Here is a 7466-nt window from a genome sequence, read left to right on the forward strand (position 1 = left end):
TGTTGCATTCTGCCCTAAGGTCATATGATGAATAGTTCAGCATTCAGTATTTAATGAAAAATGATTTGTGTTTCCCATTAAAAATGCAATATTTGTCATCTTTTCAGAAATCAATTTTCAAATACAGAATACATACATAAATGCCCTACTTCCAGTCATTTAATAGCCATTGTGTCTGTGCGTCAGCTTGAATATTTTGTGGGCAAACAGAGCTAGCTCTCTCTCTCTCTCTCTCTCTCTCAATCTCTCTCTCTCTCTCTCTCTCTCTCTCTCTCTCTCTCTCTCTCTCTCTCTCTCTCTCTCTCTGCATTACATTTTATGTGAAAGAATAACATAGTTATTTTATGTTACATTAAAAAGCACTACGGTTAATGCATAACATAAGAATCAGAATCCACTTTAACAGTGCAACTCAATTCTTACACGTCAGGCGAACGCACGGGCTAGAAAATGATGTCAGAGGAGGGAACGAGTGGAATCGATACCTCAATCTTCAAAGAACATTCAGAGCTGTAGCCTGGCCAAACCCAAAACAAATGTTTTGCAGACCATATTTGTATCAGGCAAGACATTTTGGCTGATCTAGACACATGATGTCAATGACAGGCAACTAGAACTGAAGAGCAGCACCTGAACTCGTAATCAAAACACCTTCAAATCAGACCTATCAATATATATAAATATAATTTGAAGCAACTTTATAAGTTGATATAAGATTGTCTTCTTGTGAGCACTCTATGTGGGCCAGAGGACTGCAAAGCTAAGCTGAATTAATTCTGCAACACAGTTATGACAACAATTGTAGCAAATTAGGATGTTCTGAAAACCAAAGGGTAGAAGACAAGCAAACAAATGAATCAGATTTTGAGTTGTTCTATTAAACACGTTTATATATTTTTATTTTTTAAACAGACCTATTTCGTTCTATGCTTTTTCTTGTTCCTATTTTGCAGCAGAACAATCTGTTTCATGGCCAGCTTCAGTCTCTTAGTCTAAAAAAAAAAAGTGACAATGCCAGCCCTCGCGACGACAGCCTGCTTGATTGAGATATTTCTCTAGAGTCGCCGGTCTGTTTGTCAGAGAGCCACGCGGGGAAATACTCGCAAATCAACAGCCAAGCTTGTACACTGTAATCAGTACACACAGCTATTAGCAGGAGATTACAGCATCATCACTCAGCACACAATCAATATTTCACCAGAGTGACGAGAGACGAAGACGGAGGGGGAGGGGGAGGGAGTCTGTGAGAGAGAGAGAGAGCAAGAGAGAGCACATGCTGAGAACAATACCCCCTTTTGTCTCCCCTATTCCTTCAAGCGGTTCTTCACAGTGCTGTAAAATCTACTGGTCCCCCATATAAAAGGGGTGCAAACCACTACTTTAAAATTTTTTATCTCTTATTAGCTGGCATTATAACTGCCACCCCTGTTATAAAGAAGTACAAATCAGCAATTTAACATCCATTTCCCAACCTCTTATTAGCACAAGCAACATCATCACTACCCTCCAATCCTTAAAGGAGCACTAAGTTTTCAAATTAATTTATTTACCTCTTATCGCTAGAAACATGGTGACTGGCTACCCCTTAAAAAGAGCTTAGCAAGGTTTTGAAATCCATTGCCTCTTATTAACACTGGCAACATCACTTCAGGTTCCCTTTAAAGGAGTGCTAGCCACAGCTTTACAATCCATGTTAACTCACACAAACAATATTTCGACTGGTCCTCTTACCACTGGCTCCTTTTAAAGGAAAGCAAGCCACTACTTATAAACTCTCCAAGTGAAATGACCCAGGAAGTGTAAGACAGTCTAAAAGCATGGTTTGGAAACAGAGATTTCTGTAACCCAGTGTAGTACCAGATAGCATGTTTTAAAATGAAAATACATGTTTGCTAAAATGTGTGTTTCTTTCGATACTGCACATTTGAGACCTATATAATGAATGAATGGGCTATCTAATTAATGGATGTGCATGGCACAGATCATTTATGGAACTGTTGTGTTAGCAACAATCGCTTTAACAAATGTCTTGATAATTGAAAATACTCTAAATATATGCATAACTTGTATATTTATAAAACAAGACACACATGGACGTCTCAAATATATCGCCAAGTGGGTGGTTAACAGGAGATAAAGAAATGTGTTCTTCAAATAGATAACATGGATAAAATCAACAAATAAATAAATAAATAAATAAACTAGATCTGAAATTCCTTTTGTACGCTGGAAAAGCAAATCTGCTTTCCTTCTGCAGGCGAGAAAATTCATATCAATTTATAATGAGAGCTGTGAAAAAATAGCTCTTTTACTCCTCTCTGCTTTGTGAAATAGGAGATCTTCAATAATTCAATTGTTTTAAATATAGTACAGTCAAGATGCTGTGTGCAGCTTAGGAGGCAAGGTTATTGGTGTGGCTGAGTACTCGTTTGTATCAGAGTGTGTGTGTGTGTGTGTGTCCCTCACTGTGCAACAGAAACACACAGGACAGGTTAGGACATTGAAGACAAAATGAATAAATATGTTAAAATAGAACTCACCACAATGGCAATCTATAGTTTTGCTAATACCATTTTAATATATATATATATATATATTTATATATATATATATATATATATATATATATATATATATATATAGTTATGCTGCAATGTCATTTTCACTAAGACCATGTAATGAAATCAACGAGAATTGCTTGATTTCTCTTTGCTGTAAGATTACGCCTTCCGATATCCGTGAAATGTAAAATAATTTAAAAAATCACGTTCTATTTTGCAATAAGCAATTAGTTTTTAATAACAATACATGGCAGACCATATAGATTTAGTAAGGAAATGATTAATTAAACAAGCATATTAGTGCCATCCGTCCCCCGTCATGGTTGGAAATTCAAAACGATAGCTATCCGTGGAAAAATATTTGACAGACAAACAGCTTGTGCTAACAGCCTATGTCTTTTTTTTATCATAACTGGATATGCTGTTGTCTTGATATAAAATGTAAGTGAGAGATACTGATCTGGTCGGATAGACAGACAGACAGCCTCCACATACCCCCCAGGTATGCTAATCTCAATAACTTGTGCTAAAGATGGTCCTAAGCAAGTGTAATCACAGTCGGACAAGCAGTTATCAAAATGGTCAGTCTGCTTCTATTCTTTGTGAACGCAAACCATAAAATCATGGATTTTCTAGATGTAAATCAGTATTTTCAGTGGGCCAAATTTTTACGGGTGAAAATTGCTAAATAACAACCTGTAGCTTTTGTAAAATGTTTCAGTAAAAATTGAGAATAAAGGCTCACCAAGTGTATAAACACACAGTTTTTCTTCTTCAGTCCGGTGACTAATGATCTTGCCTTGTCCTGCCCGTCTCAGATTTAGTTACTGACCTGTGAGAAGAGGGGAAAGGGGGGAAGAGGAGGTGTGGAGGGGGGGCAGGTAAACTGGTGAAAGAGAGAGGATGAACAAAAAATCAGGAGGAAGGAGAGGGAGGGTGGCAAAAGAGAGGCGGCAGAAAAGGGAGTGAAAGGGGGAAGGGGACCGATGGGTAAGGAAAGAATTAACAGAAGAGAAGAGAAGAGGGAGAAACAGGGAAGGAGAAAGGAGAGGGGGAGAGGAGGGGTGGAGGAGGGGGAAAAGAGGAAGGAGACAGGGTGAATAAAAGGGGAGAGGGAAGGGAGAGGCAGGGGAAAGGGGACAAGGAGAGGGTAGAGGAGGAGAGGAAAGGAGCAGATGAGATGGAGGGGGACAGAGGAGCAGAGGGGGAAGGGAGTGAGAGGGTTGAGAAGGAGAAGGGAAAGGGAGACAGGAGGAGTAGGGTTATGGGGAAAGGGGGCTATGAAAAAGAGGAGCTGGAGAGGGGTCAAATGAAGGAGAAGAAATGAGGGGGAGATAATGGAGGTGGAGTAGATGGAGGTTAAACGAAAGGCGGGCGAAGAAAAAGAGAAAATGGAGACACAGATAAGCAAGGGAAGAGGAGGCGGAGGGGAGAGGAAAGGAGTAGGAAGTGATATGAGAGAGAGGGGGGGTGGAGTGTGGGGAAGGGAATGGGAGTGTTTGATCTGCTCTGATTCTGGTGGGTTCGATTGATCTACACAGTGTAACACACGCTCTCACTGAGAAACAACACAGCCTGCAGAGAGACAGAGAAACTCTGCAAGCTTCCCATGAAAGAAAAACCCATCAGACTCATTGCATATCGTCAGCAGCATTTAACTCAGACAGACTGTCGCAATGCACGCCGGGAAGCTGGCACTGGTGTAGTTGAGACTTTAATCTTTAGCTTCACACTGGCTCTTTTTCCAACGAAAATAGAGGTAGCGCGCTATGATTATTCCTGGGGTAAAAAAAAAAAGTTTTTTTTTGTTTGTTTGTTTGTTTGTTTTTTTGACAAGGGTTTACAACAAACTTCTCAATGCCGCGCCAGTGAGCATCATGTTATGGTAATTAAGGAGCAGCTTGGGTAATATTATTAGCAATAATTAAACACACATTGCATTAAAAAGGGGGTTTACAGCGACCTTGTAAGACTTTAGAATGATATCACAGAAAATTTCTAATTGTACTTACCTAATCCTGGCTATCCGGGTTTAAACAGATGTAACTGGGGCGTTCCACATCTCCAAGCATGATTAGAAGTAATTATTTTGCCAATGTTCTATTAAGATTTCCTCACAGCACAAAAGGGATTCCTTAATGTAATGAGCTATGAAAAAGTTGTGCCAACAGGCTACTTCTGCTGCTAATTAAATTCAATTAAGTATTTTTTTTAACTGCTTTGTTTTTACTCGGCATTGCAACTATCAGAATCGCTAAAAATCCGGTAAAATATGTATCATTTTCAAATTAATATTTTTTTCAAAGAAAGGCTATAACTACTGTAAATATTCTAAGAAGTATTTGGTATTACGCTAATTTTCAACAGCGTTGAGCTCAGTTTGTTGTGTCAATTTGTCGTGTATAAACGGTGAGATTAATCAGAGAAGTCTGCTGTGAAATTACTAACAATGTACTTTTGACTGTCGTGGCCTTTTCTGCTTGTTTTTTAATTTTAATTTTTTTTGATACGCGAGTGTCTGGCCCTTGCGTTATTTGCTGTGAAGTTGCAAGATAAACATTTCTGAAAACGAGTTTTGCAACGGGATTACAGGACATACGGAAGCGTGCAAACCGTCTCAGTAAAATATTCTTCCATTTGTCCCTTGAATGTGACACGTGGATCGATGTGAATCATACCAAACTGGCCTACCTATGCGATCGACGCTTGGAACGCGCATTTCCAAAATCTGAAAAACTATGGTATGATGAGGCTATAATGACATCACGAATCTAGAAAAAAAAATACTTTTCATGCTGGTGCTAAAAGTCGTAGGCGTAGCCATTGATGATACAAAAAGCCCTTGTGAGGAACTATAGAAGCTCGTTTTAATGGTCTTTGGTAGAAAATATATTGCTATGAACTGTGCTGCGCTGAACCTTTTTAAAACAGGTTTCAAGGATGTAATGATAAACGGAAGCACATGACTTGAACGGAATGAGGAGGGCAGTTTAGTGCCGGCATTTAGGATTCTCCAGACAAGCTCAAAGCAGAAAATGATAAGAACGCAACATGGGAACAACACAACCCATAACCACTCCAAATGATTGCGCGGGGAACCGCTTTTCCGATTGTAATGAAACCTTGGTATTTATATTACTTAGTATAAGTTGTTAAGAGTATTGCATTCTGGTGATACAGGGATGTCCGTACGTCACACTTGTATATTTCAGGAAAACCCCTCATCCAATGGTCTTGAAGCATAGTAGTAAAATAGATTTGTATAAGTTATTAAGAGTATTGGTTTCTGGGGATCTGTCTGTCTGACGTTTATTCCACATATTGTGTATCAGTTATTGTAATCAATGGCAGCAGTGTGGAGTAGTGGTTAGGGCTCTGGACTCTTGACCAGAGGGTCGTGGGTTCAGTCCCAGGTGGGGGACACTGCTGCTGTACCCTTGAGCAAGGGACTTTACCTAGATTGCTCCAATAAAAACCTAACTGTATAAATGGGTAATTGTATGTAAAAAATAATGTGATATCTTGTAACAATTGTAAGTCGCCCTGGATAAGGGTGCCTGCTAAAAAAAATTATAATAAACACCACTTATCCAATTTTCATTGCCATTTCTAGTTCTGTACATACTGTTGATTCATGGTTGCTCGTTCGATTATCAGAAATCTGAATGGATTAAAGCTAACTTGTGCCAAATCATTGAAGATGCTTCAAATACAGACTGTTAAAAACTGATTTTCTAAATGGGAGATGGCAGTAGTAAGAGATTATGCTTGTCTGCTGTATGTGGCTGGCAATGCGTCTCTAGAACACAGGGCACTGTTGGGACTGAAATAAGACTGTGAGTCAGTCCAGGAAAAACAGGACATTTCACAACAAAAATAACAAGTTTGTCATTAACACACTCCAACCCAACATCTGTAAACGACTAGCGCCAACTACATCTACTGAATTCCCATGGAAAAAAAAAAATCAAACACGTTATATACAGACAGGCAGACATGTCTCTGCATAGATCCAGAATACTCTACTCTCAAATACTTACAAAATGTCATCACAGCTTATGACAAACAAGCCTAATATTCTGATACTCGTAATAACTTGTGCTAAAGAATGTCAGTTTTTTTAAGTATATGGAAAAATACAAAGTTAGTTCATTCTATAGGGCGATGTAAAACCTTTGTCAAAAGCTGTAGATATAAGCAACAATGTAAGGAGACTGTGGCTTCCTTGTAAAAATAATAATAATTATATATATATATATATCATCTTCTTTTAGACCGCTCATTGTATGCATCAGATTCCTCTTTTTATTATTTATTAAAAAAAAGAAACAAACACTCCTGTAAAACATGTATGTTTCTTGTTTTGTTTAAATAAATAATACTTTCTGTTTTAAAACCAAATGTAAGAGGAATCTGATGTATAATACAAGTCTAAAGGAAGAAGAGATTTCTGAGTGTGCGACCAACCTCATCTCTATGAGCGTCATCGAGGAAAGTATGCGTGGTTTGTGTCACTGCTGTGAACTATTTTCTTTTAACTCTGCAGACATTAATATATAAAGTGCCATATGGTCGACTTATATAAAGTACCGAGATATGTATGCTACACTGGGACTGACTGAAAGTGTTTTGAAATCAGATTTGTTCATTTCCATCAGCAGATCTGAGATCAAATCCATTTCAATCGGGACTCTTGTCAGTCAGTCCCAGTTTGGACTGGCAGAACTGCATCTCTCCACACTGATGGTTGAAGTTACCTGATGAGCGTCCAATTGCAGGTTTTAAATCAGTGACTGCTGAAATAAAAATCTATGAATCTGACATTATATGGAGGTTGGGGAATTCATTTCAAAATAGCGATTACACAAAAACGGGATCCATCTGGGTAATGTCTGGTTACAGATG

Source organism: Acipenser ruthenus, chromosome 41 (assembly GCF_902713425.1).
Source record: "Acipenser ruthenus chromosome 41, fAciRut3.2 maternal haplotype, whole genome shotgun sequence".
NCBI lineage: Eukaryota > Metazoa > Chordata > Actinopteri > Acipenseriformes > Acipenseridae > Acipenser > Acipenser ruthenus.